The sequence below is a fragment of the Fringilla coelebs genome (genome assembly GCF_963513975.1).
Source record: "Fringilla coelebs genome assembly, chromosome: 15".
Taxonomy (NCBI): Eukaryota; Metazoa; Chordata; class Aves; order Passeriformes; family Fringillidae; genus Fringilla; species Fringilla coelebs.
In genome coordinates, this window is record NC_140041.1 from 2,074,060 (window position 1) to 2,086,128 (window position 12,069).

The 12,069-nt window shown below is 51.9% G+C and overlaps 1 protein-coding gene across 2 annotated transcripts in view; it reads right to left on the reverse strand.

The window, feature by feature from the left end:
- Positions 1–7,924, reverse strand: part of SIL1 (SIL1 nucleotide exchange factor) — a 181,549-nt gene extending 173,625 nt beyond the window's left edge. The window contains exon 1 of one of the 2 annotated variants that reach the window (XM_084215792.1): positions 7,879–7,924. The gene's annotated coding sequence lies outside the window, so the exon portion shown is untranslated. Of the gene's footprint in view, positions 1–6,510; positions 6,533–7,878 lie in introns of those variants that run through there. The other variant, XM_084215794.1, reaches the window with a different exon arrangement.
- Positions 7,925–12,069: the final 4,145 nt, after the last annotated feature.

The window sequence follows — 12,069 nt, forward strand, 5'->3', positions numbered from 1 at the left end:
CTGCATCGCCTGCCTTTGAAATATGCCTGCATTAGTGGATCATTACAGTAAATGAAATACAGCTTCATATCGGATTTTTCAAATAACGTCCTAAAACTGTTACAAATTAAATAATACTCCTGCAGAGAGAAATTAAGAGACAGTGTTTTTAGCAAGGGCAAAGAGATGTTTACAGATGAAGTCTGGAATAAGATGTGGAAGCAATGAGGCAGAGTTGCCACAGGGCCCTTCCAGACCTTGTTGGGAGGGTTCTGTGTACCAGAAACTAGAAAGGAAAGAGTGTGCCAGGGGTAGGCACACAGAAAGGGCAGCGTCCCCAACCCCCCAAGAATGTCTGCATGACCAGACCAGGGTTTTGGGATGTGCTCAACCCAGCGAGGCATTTCTGCATGGGGGAGAGCTCACTGCAGCCACACACCCTCCACGTCCTCCTCAAACCCGGCCAAAGCAGCAGCAGCCATGGGAGGCGAAGCTTCGTAACCACTCGAAGCACTAAAAGCCTGGACACTCAGTGGGCAAGGAAAGGGAGCCAGGAAGGTGCTGTTGTGGCAGGATGAGAAATACATACAAAGGGAGGAGAAAAGCAACAGGAGCTTTGTTATCTCGGGGTAAGTAAAAGCACAAGTGGGTCAGTGAGTCAGCACTGGGCACAGCGACAATGCCAGATGTGCAACACAGCAAAGCAGGTGAATACTGCATGAGCCTCACAGCTCTGCCTTCAAGAGATCTTCACCTTAATAGCACCTGAGCTGATGCCAAGTGTTCTTTGACGATTTATTTACTCCAAGAAATCATTTTCCCTAAATAAGAGGAGCCCGTTACCGCATCCTTCTTCACGTGAGCCTGGAAAAGGCTGCACCCTGCAGCTCCTGTGGCCTCATCTCCATGGTGATGCACCAACACACACACACACACACACACACACACACACACACTAACTCCAGCAAGAAGGCACACCTCCCCAAAGGAAAGGCTGAACCTGCCCAAGGGAGAGGCTGAAGCTACCCAAAGGAAAGGCTGAACCTGCCCAAAGGAAAGGCTGAACCTGCCCAAAGGAAAGGCTGAACCTGCCCAAGGGAGAGGCTGAACCTGCCCAAGGGAGAGGCTGAACCTGCCCAAGGGAGAGGCTGAACCTGCCCAAGGGAGAGGCTGAACCTGCCCAAGGGAGAGGCTGAACCTGCCCAAGGGAGAGGCTGAACCTGCCCAAGGGAGAGGCTGAACCTGCCCAAGGGAGAGGCTGAACCTGCCCCAGGGAGAGGCTGAACCTGCCCCAGGGAGAGGCTGAAGGTGGCAGAGCTCTCAGCAGCATGAGCCCTGGCACAAGGTGTGCTGCAGGCGTTGGCAGGCAGGGCTTTCCCAAGAAGCAGAGCAGGTCAGCCTAAGAGCAGGCTGGAAATAAAGAAAACTTTGCAAGGGCACCTCTGGATCCATTTTATAGGAAAACAGCAGATTTCCAGCTGCTGCCCATGCCAGGGAGCAGCAACTGAGAGACAAGTTCCTGTAGTTCTCATCAGCCTGTGAATCAATTATTTATAGGAAGAAGGTTCAGCATATAATCATTGAAAGCTGTCAACTTCCAGCCCACACAGAGCTTCCTCTGTGGAAAGGCTGCTGGTCTGTGAGCCAGGGACTCCTCTCCCTTGCATGTCACAGGATTAAATGAGCAGCTGTGACACAGGGGGATCCATTACACTACAGCCACAATGAGCACTGGGACCCCAAGGCACTAACAGCACTCAGAAACATCGGGCAAAAACCACAGAAATACAGCAAATGCAGCCCAGGATCCTTCCTAAAGGAAAAATACGGTGGTGAAAGGGCATTGGGAGTGATGTAACAGAGCTGGCACATGGAGCAGCCGGGGAAGGAGACCCTGACAAGGCTCTGTGGGGCCAGACTGTTGAAGGCAAGGCAAGCACAGCACTCAGGCACCAGCCCAGCGCTCTCCTACCCCCACACCAAAGCCTCTGTAGGGATCAACAACTCTCAGCCACTCACCTGCACACCCCCAAACACTCTCCCATCAGGACACTCTGGCTTTGTGCTTCCCAGGCTGTGGCAAAGCCACCCCTGACAGTTAAGAGCAGCACAAGCAGCTTGCAGAAAGGATGGAGATTGCTGAGGCTCCGCAGCCTTCCCGAGGTGGGAGCAATCCTCGAGTGCCACAGTCATCAGGCAGTGGGAGCACACCAGGAGCAGGGCTGACAGAGGCTGAAAATGAGCAGGCTTCACACTCCCAGGTATTGCAGGAAACGTGCTCATCCTCAGCTCACCAGCACTCTTTGAACACAGCCAGAATGAAGTCTGAACATTAAAAACACACCAGAGTGCTGCTCCCAGTCTGCTGGAGGAAATAAAGGGAGCGGGATGTCTGAAAGGGAGGAGGGGGGGCAGCACAGGCACCTCTGAAAGTGCCCTCCTTCTGCAGTTCAAGGTTAAACACCTCCTTTGCACTCATCTCTGAATCTGCCTCTCTTTAAAGCTGCACCAGGTAATTAGAATCATTATAACTATTATTAGACCATAATATTATTATAGCATTTTTGCTACACTTGACATCTGTTGGCTGATAGATTTAACTGGTACATAAGAAATAACTGTGCAGAGATTTCTTGCAAATGAGCACCAACACGGAAGACATTAAAGCATTCTGCATTCAAAAAGTTAATTTTATGGAAGGACACTTGAAATAAAAATTCTAAAATTAAGTTAAACCTTTAAAACCTGTCATTAAAGGAATTATTTGGGCTTTAAGTAAGCAACAATTTTAAAAATCCTGACTTTTATTTAGATACTGAAAGACATATATGTCTTGGTATCTCCTTAAGATCAACATATGCATCTTCTTCCCATCTACTACGGAGATTTCTAAATCATCCTTCCATTTTCCTTTCCCTCTCTCTGCAGCAGGCACTTGAATTATTTGGGCAGAGTCTGACTGCACAGGGAACCAGTATAATCAGGGCTCTTACAACCTGCTGTCTGCAAATCCTATAGAATTATCAGCAAACACACATCTAGAAAAAAATACAGCTTCCTGCAGCCCATGAAGCCCAAAGGGCTTTGCAAACTAGACTTGGGATGCAATTTATCCACCACTGAGATTCAGCTGTAATCCAGAGTGGAACACAACCTTTCCATCCATATTTAACTACAGCACACAGCCCCCTGGAGAAAAGTGAGGAAGAATCCAAGAGCAGCCATAGGAAGGTTTTAGGGAAACTGAATTTTCTCCCCTGGAACTGAAATCAGGTCAGGGCATCCACCAAGTTGGACACAATGATGCTTGTAGGTGCCTTCCAACTCAGAATATTCCATGATTCCATGACTCTACCATCAGCCATGGACCAATACAGGAGAACAAAGAGGGCACAGTGTCTCCATGCTGTTGATGGTGTCCCTGAAGCACAGCTGGAGTGAACAGCCAGTACCACAAGTTACCAGCCTGGAGAGAAAACATGAACACCCCAGAGGAATCCTGTGTTGTCCTTAAATTTGGTGGGGCCCAAATTTCACCCCACAGTTACACCCATATGCAAAGAAAGATGGAATAGCACTTCAGAAAAGGACCAATTCTTGAACTTCAGGCAGCTGAGCCAGCAGCTCAGTACTCACAGAACTCGGGGAGGGTAGAGCTGATCCTGCTTGGGCAGAGATGTTTACTCCAGTGAAATCTATTTCAGCTCAAGTAACTCCTCTTCCTTAAGCAGCTGGCGCTGGGGTGACAGCAGAGGCCTGAGTGCAATGAGGTATCCTGCAACCACACCCACTGTGACACACTATTTAGGAATAAAAATGAGTGTCATTAATTTCTCCAGAAGAAGTAGTTTTGTCTTTTCCAGAGAAGAGCAACCACACAAGGAACTTGGAATTGCTTGACGAGAAAAATGCATTTTTTTGCTACCTTAGCCACATACAGACAAGCCCAACTCTCACTGAGGAGAGACCTGTGGAGAGAAAAGGGGAGCAGGAGATGCTGGACACAACTTCCCCATGCACAGCCCACTGCTGAGGCAGCTCTGAGTGGGAAGCAGGGCTGAGGATTGTCGTGGAGCTGTGCCAGCCCCAGCAAGCGTCAGCAAGAAGCCCCAGGTGAACAAAGTTCATGAAAGCTCTTAAAAATCACCTCAGCCTTCAGAAGGAGAGCATAATCCCCCCCTACAGAGACCTGCCCATCACACCTCTGACCAGCACAAAGCAGGTTTTTCACTCCATCCATCTGATGCTTTCAATAGCCAGAGGAGCTGGGTCTGGGCAAGCTCACCTTCATGAGGCCCAGTGCTCATTAATAAGAAAAAAAAGACCAACCAAAGCAACTCAACCCGACACACTTGAGGGGTAGCTCTCAGCAATTCCCTGTCACCACAAGAGAAATCCTTGTGTATGAGCCCTGGGAGCTCAGCCCAGGTCTGCTTCTGTTCAACCTTTCCATTAATAGTTTGAACAACGAAGAGAAAGCACTTTTATAAAACCTGAAAGGATGCCCAGGAGTTAAGAGCTGGAGGCACTCTGGAGGTCATGATCGGAATTGATAAACTGAAGAAAAGTTCCCAAAACACCCACAAATCAATAGAAAGAAAAGCAAGGAAAACAATGCAAAGAAGTGCACTTGGAAACAGCACAGAAGTGAAGCACACAAACAGAGTCCAGGGCAAAGCTCTCCAGACAGAGGGAACCTGGGGAAAACTGGGGACCAGACTAAATGTGCCAGCGCTGTGACACCACAGCTCCAAAGAGCTGAACACCCCTCTGTGATCCAGGAACATAAAATACCCAGTTCTGGGCTCCATGCTGGGTATCAGCTCTGAGTTACAGACAAACCAGAGGGTCTGGGCAGCCAGCAGAGCGGTCAGCAGTATAAAACATGCTGCCCCATACCAGCTGTGGAGGGGTTTCTCCATCCCTGCTCCCTCCAGGGCCAGTGCCAGCTCTCAGATTTTAACAGGGTTTACTTACAAGGACAACCAGCCACGGGGCTCCCCGCTCTATGAAGGCAAGAGACAAACTGGCTGCTCAGTTTGCTGCACAGACAAGTTAGATGAGCTGTCAGGCTCTGAGAGTGGGATTCCATCAAGGCCCAGAGGGAACTGTGCCCTGTCCAGATCTACACTACCATCCACCACTGTCCAGCCTGGAGCCAAGTATCTCTCACCTGGCTCAGAACAGGGGCACGGACAAGAAGGCTGTTCCGGCCCTGTATTTCCTTTTAGCATCTGGCTACTCCTACAGCAGTGACAAAGCCAAATGAACAGCCTTCTCTTCCCCAAAATACAACAGAGCTCCTCATCCTGCTGAGGGGCACCCACACAGCACAGACCCAGCAGCACTGTGACCGTTTCCATTCACGCCTTCCTTATCCCTCACAAACAAAGCTCGTCAAGCTTCATTTGCCACCTCACTGCTGCAATAGAGAAGCCAGCAGGGAATGGGATGCTGCCCTGGAGAAGGGCACAGCTTCCCTCCTCCCCTCCCACCCCACACAGCCCCACTGACCTCTGCACTGCCTGAAGCCCACAAGGGCCATCACCCAGCCCTGCCTACCCCAGACACCCTAATTTGAGGGAACAGTTGTTGAAAGCCATTGAAGTCATTGCCACAAGGTGTTACAAAGTAGGTGACAGCAGCTGGTGCCACCAGAACACAGCTGCACCAAACCCAACCAGGTGGGAGAAAACCAGCAAGGGGGCAAAAGCTACAAATCTCATGCAAAAGCAGGGCTTAGCTCTCAGGAACATTTCAGATTTCCCGAAGACTCAGAGGGATTTGGGGTTTTGCTGAGCTGCCTTGTGAACCACAGCCAGAATGGATCTGACAAAGCCGCGGTGAGCAGGCGCCGTCTCCCTTGGCAGGGCTGCTTCCCAGAGATCCCCAGCCTTGTGTCACTTCCCACTGCAGGTGCTAAGAATATCTGTGTGTTCATAAAAAATAGCAACCAGCTATTGAGAACTTATCAACAAAGTGCTCGACAAATCTTAATTAAAGCTGATTCACCTCCCTCACGAGCCTGAGTTGAGAGCTATTTCTCAGAGGAGAACGCTGAGTGTAAGAACTGAGGTGGGTTACAAAAGCCACGGAGGGAGTCAGTAGCACAGAGGATTAGCACGTGGAAAGGCTGACTATTATCCCTAAATTTATCCCAATAATCCACTGCCTCACAAATTCTCAAGGTATGGCTGCTGTACTTTCAACCCCATCTGCCCAACCCAAGCAGAAGCAGACAGAGACAGGTTTGGGGGTGCTGGAGTTTTCCAGGTGTTTTATTGTTCAGGCTAAAGGAATTCTCTGCTGTAAAAATGAAGAAGGTGGTGGCAGTAGCACCAGCAGCCCTGCTCTTGTGCAGCTTCAGGACACAAAGACAACACTGTAGGTTCAAAGGCTGTTCTGACAGTTCACTAGGAATTGTTACCAGCTGATTTCTTCCCAAGAATCGTATTTGTATCCTTTCAAATTTAGTAAATACATGGTCACACAGACAGCAGCCTCCAGGAACTCACAACACTGCTCTCTCACCTCCGGTAGGTAGACTCCTATGCTGAAGTTTCTGGACAGTATTTTGGATACTTCCACCACAGAAATGCCTTAGAGGCTGCTGAAAAACAAAGTGGACCAGACTGGGTCTTTTTAAGGCAGGGTTGGGGTAAAGAAAGAGAGAAACTTAGAAGTGCATCCCTTAACAATGCTACTCCCACAGAACAAATTAATTCAAATGATCACAGGGAGCAGGAGCACTGCCGCAGCATGTTCAGTAAATGACAGGGCGTGTCATCCTCTTCTAACGTCCTCTGGACACTTATCTGCACTTAAAAGGCTCCTGCCAGGCTGTGCACGGGCCAGCCCCTTCCAGAGACAGCGCCACCACAGAAATGCCTCTGCAGATTACCCTCCTTTGGCAGGCACACTGAGCAGCACCAGTGCAGGCAGCTCTGCCTCTGTGCTGTACTAAGACTGGGATAGTTCTAGCAGAGAAACATTGCAGAATAAATAACTTGACCTTAAGAAATTGTGCCTATAGAACTTGGTGTAAACCCAGACCCTCCTGAAGGCGGGCAGCGTCAGAGCTCTGTCAAAGATCACACCTAATGCAAGTGTTAGTCAACCACTGAACTTAAACATTTAAAGGCAACATTCCAGTGTTTATATACAAAATCCCATTTGCTCAGCGTTCCTTTCCTGGCCTTGTGGAATGCAATGTTTCACCAGTTTTCCAGCCAGAGAACCATATGCAGGCTTGTACCAAAACAATTAAAACAGTTTTAAAATTCAGACCTCGTGTTACAGAACGCTCGCTCACTCTGAAGAAACATCCATTTTAATATCCCAGAGCTACTCCAAATTTTCCAGCACGTTTTTATTCCACAGCAGCCTAGACACACAGTAGGCCAGAGGTTACACAGCCCAGCCTCGTGCTCCAGGAAGGATCCAAACTGTGCCCGTTGGGGGAAAACTCACGTGTAAATATTTTTGTTTAAAACCCCCGAGTGTAAGGGACCCCTGCCCTGCCCCGACTGTGTGCCGAAGTGCCCCTCACAGGGCCCGCGTTTGGGGTCCCTGCTGCAACACTCCAGCCGCACAGGCTGCCTGTCCTGCCAGGCCTGCCGAGCCCCCGGGGCCGCACACGCACCGTCCCCAACGGCCCGGCCACGGCCGCTCTGAGGGGAACCGGGCCGGCGGGCAGCCCCCACCTCGGCAAGGCCTCACCGCCGGCCCCGCTCGCACGAGGGCAGAGCAGGAGGGGCAGAGCAGGAGAGGCAGCTGCCGGTGCCCCCGAGCCGGGACCAAGGCTCTGTCCCGGATCGCGGGTCCCCGACCCAGAGCTACCGCCCGGCCCTCACGGAGCACCGGCAACACCGCCCACCGCGACCCCCCCACCCGACTCACCGCTCCGCACTGCGCACGCGCCGCCCGGCCCCAGCCGCCCCGCCCCGTCCCCGCTCCAGCCAATCAGCGCCGACCAGCTCCTGCCATTGGCCCCGCCCCTGACCCCGCCCCACCCACTCAGCACAGCCCCACTCTTGGCCGCACCCCCTGACCCGTCCCGTTCTGTCAGCACCGCCCTTGGCCCCGCCCTCTGATCTTGGCCCCGCCCCCGGCCCCGCCTGTGCCCCGTGAGGCGGCTGTGGCGGCGCTGTCCTGGCCCTGCCGTGCCCCGTGAGGCGGCTGTGGCGGCGCTGTCCCGGCCCTGCCGTGCCCCGTGAGGCGGCTGTGGCGGCGCTGTCCCGGCCCTGCCGTGCCCCGTGAGGCGGCTGTGGCGGCGCTGTCCCGGCCTGTGTTCGCCGGGCTGAGCTTGGGCCTGAGCCGTGTCCCGGGCCGATCTGATCCATGTCCCGGGCTGGGTCCGCTGTGCTCAGCCGTGTCCTGGGTCGGGCCCCCGAAGCCGGGGCTGCTCTGGGAGGGCAGGAGCCTCCCTGGCTGCGGAACAGCCTGTCCCGGGCAGCAGCCCCGTCCTGGAGGATCTGTCCCTCAGGAGGGAACAGACGGGACTGCCTAGTTTGCATCGTGTTACGTTGGATTTCTGGAGGAATTTCTCCGTGGAAAGGGTGGTCAGGCCTTGTCAGGGGCTGCCCAGGGAGGTGTTGGAGTCCCCTGCCCTGGAGATGTCTGAAAAAGGGCTGGAGGTGGCGCCCAGTGCTCTGGGCTGGTGACGAGGTGGGAATATCTGGGATGGCTGCCTGGGATCAGGAGGGAATATTTGCAATGAGCTAGATATGTTGGCTTTACACATCACTTCGTCCCTGCCACAGGCTACTTCAACTTTATTTTTCACAGGTTTTGAGGAAGGTAGTGAGGTTTCAGGTAAACACAAGGGTGTAAATTCTCAGTCTTGGCACCCCTGGCTGATGCTGAAATGAGGTGAGAAAGTCAGAGAAGGCACAGGGAGCTCACTGATCCCCTCACTTCATTCACTCAAAGCACTTGGCTGATTAAATTCATGCCAAAGCATTTCCCACCCCTCTCCTGACTGTGACTGAGTGATGGCATTGCAGAGATGATGGAAAATCAGCCATGAGCTGTGCAGCCCTCCCTGGTGAGGGCTGGGCTGTGGCTGAGGAACAAGCCATGGGATCCACTGCACAGCAGTCAAAACCAACATGCCAGCCCCAAAATTAAACCTGCAATGCTTAATCATCTAGTGAAAGATGCTCAGTGACATCAGGGGGACCTGTCCCTGTGCCACTGTCCCCACGGCTCTGCTCACCCGTGCTGTGTTTCACTGGCTGGCACCACAGAGATCCTGGAGGCAGGAGATTGACTGTAAGCAAATCTCAGCTCTCCTTGCCAGTAATTGAATATTTTCAATCTTTCCAGGTTGGTTGTAAACATCTCAAAAACATAATCTGGAATCAAATCCCTCAAAGCCTGTCAGGAGTGCACCAGAGCTTTATTGATGTTTATGATTTTTGTTGGGGTTTATGGTTTCTCAGGCAGCTATGATTGCTGCCTGGGTATAACTCCTGGCCTTTGGATGGGGGAAAGTGCTTCAGCCTCTTGCTCCTCCTTTTGGGCTCCACACACCTAGCCCAAGGCTGGCAGCCAGGCAGGACTGGTCTCTCTGCTTGCAGCCCAGGAGCCAAATGTCAGCTGGGGCACTGGGAAGAGGATTTTGTCCCTGCTTGTCTCAGGGTGCTGGCACACCAGCCACCAGGCACTTTGGGAAGCCTCACTGAGATGCTCAGTCCATCCAGAGAGGAGCACTGCTGCATCCCTGGGCAATCCCAACCGAATCCCACATCTGAAACATCTCCCAGATCTATGAGATAAAACACACTCTGCATGTATTACCTTCTGCATCTGGAGTTCCTCTCTTTGGTCTGATGGGGTGGAGGGCTTTTTCAAAAGGTATTAGAGAAGATGGGTGCGAGAGAGTAATTTGGGACTGGGAGTAATTTTTCATCAGTATACTTAAAGACAATCACAGCACTAGGAGGGAGGCCTAATTGTGGAGTTGTGTAATTAGTTTTTATGTCACTGCAATTATTCTGTTGGCTACATATAAAGAACATGGGAAAATGCAGCACTTAATTTTAAATCAAGACTTGATTCTCTTTTAGTAGGTAATTGATGTTGATCACATCACTTAGCAGCAACTATAAAATGTGCTATTTAGATTGTAAAAGGATGGAGAAAAGGACTAAGCAAATAGGTAATTGATGAATCGCGGGCAGCACTGGTGGGAGGCAGCAGGAATCCTTCAGCTGCCTCTGTCTGCAGCTGCTCCTGGGCTTCTTTAGTGCCCAGGGCTTTAACAGGCACTGAGCCCCTGTCCTGGTTCCACAGCATTGCTCTGTCCTGGACAGCAGTGGAACAGGGCAACTGCTCTTCATGGAATTGATCCCTCCTGGTTAAACCCCTTCCATTAAGGAATCCAGATTTTCTTCAGGAAAAGGTGTGTGGGTTTGTTCCCAGGACTGCCATATGCTCATCTGGAGCCACCAGGTTCCTCTCTTCTCAAGGCTGTTTGGCTTCTCCAGTTGCTCAGTTGTGGCAATGTGTCCCAAATTTGGTAACAAACGAAATTACCTGACTGGTGCTAAACACTCCCAGAGACATAATTGGACATTTAAGTCCAAAAGCAAAATTAAGTCACAAGGTGCCAATGCTGTGAAGCCTCACAGTGCTGCCCCTTGACAGGTAACTCTTAGTTTTTGGTGATATTTTCATACTAAAAGTACCTGCAAGTAATTTTGTTTGGGGGAAGACCCAGAGAAAAGCCATGGATGCTGTTTAACACAGCAAGGCAGAGACATCCAGAGGGTTCAGTTGCCCTTTTCCCTCTGGAAGGATGCCAGGACGAGCACGAGAGGTGTCTCTCCTGGGTACAAAGCAAACTCCACAGGCTGCAGGACTCTTGAGGTCACATTTCCAGGTGGCAGGTCCAGGCTTTGCACTTGCACCAAAATAAATGGATTTGTGGCCAGACAAGCCACTGCATAAAGTCCTACCAGGATTTTTAAGTTAAATACTTTTCCCCTCCAGCCTTTCCTTCCCCTGAACCTTTTTTGTGTGCTGTAGCAAAATATCAGATGGAATTTGGGCTCCAGTGGGTGTAGTTGTTGAACAGCCTGCCCCGGCCAGCCTCACCACTGCCGGAGCGCTGCCCACAGCCACTTTCCTGCTGACACAATGAAATGCATTTTTACAGCCCAAGACATGAGTCATGACCCAGCCTGGGTTCAGAGCAGAGTGTTTTTGAAGTACATGTGACTCCAAAGAGGCCGGAGGGGAACCCTGGGCTTGAGATAGGATAGCATCACAGCTGCAGAGTTTCCTCAGTCACTTTTAAAAATGGTTTTTCTCACCCATTTTGTGTGCTGGGACATGAAAGCTATTGCAGAACCTATTCTGCCATGTCAGCATCAGCCTTTCTGAATTGCTGTGAAGATCAGATGGGTCCATCTTGCAGTCTCTTATCACCACCAGCACAAATCCTATTTCATTCACTGCCAAAAGAAGAGACTCATCCAAGGGCGTTTGCCCTCAGTCCCGAGGCTCTGGAGCCATAAGTGGGATGCGATGAGCCCAGGGGCCATCCCTGCTCTAGAAGGGCTCTGCCGGCGGGGGTGCAGCTCAAGGTTCACGGGTGAGCTGCTGCCCATGCAGCAATGGCACAGCTCGGGGTCAGCGCCTGCCGGGTGACAGCCCCTGACGGTTCCTCTGCCATGTCCCCAGGACAGCTCTGTCCCCGTGGGAGCTCCAGCTGCGGGGCGGAGGGCGGGCTGTGCCTGGCCGAGACGGGCGATGCCGGGGGGCTGCCGCGTTTCACCCCCGGTTATTAACGGCGCCGCTCGGCACCGCCCGGTGTTTCGCCGCACGCAGGCCCCCCCGGGCTGCCCTCGCTCGCTCCCGCCCGGTACCGGCTTTGGATTAAATCAGTGAAGCCAACACAGTGATCAATTTTCAGTGCTCTCCTCCGGAGCCGGGCACAAATGAGGGGAAAGCAGGGAGGAGAATAAAGCCCGGAGTTACAGCACAGGGACCTGCAGGTACAGGAGGGGTGTGAAGGGAAACTCAAGTTTTCAGTGCCACCAGCTCAGCTGTGACCAGACAGGGACAGTGACCCTAGGGACGCTT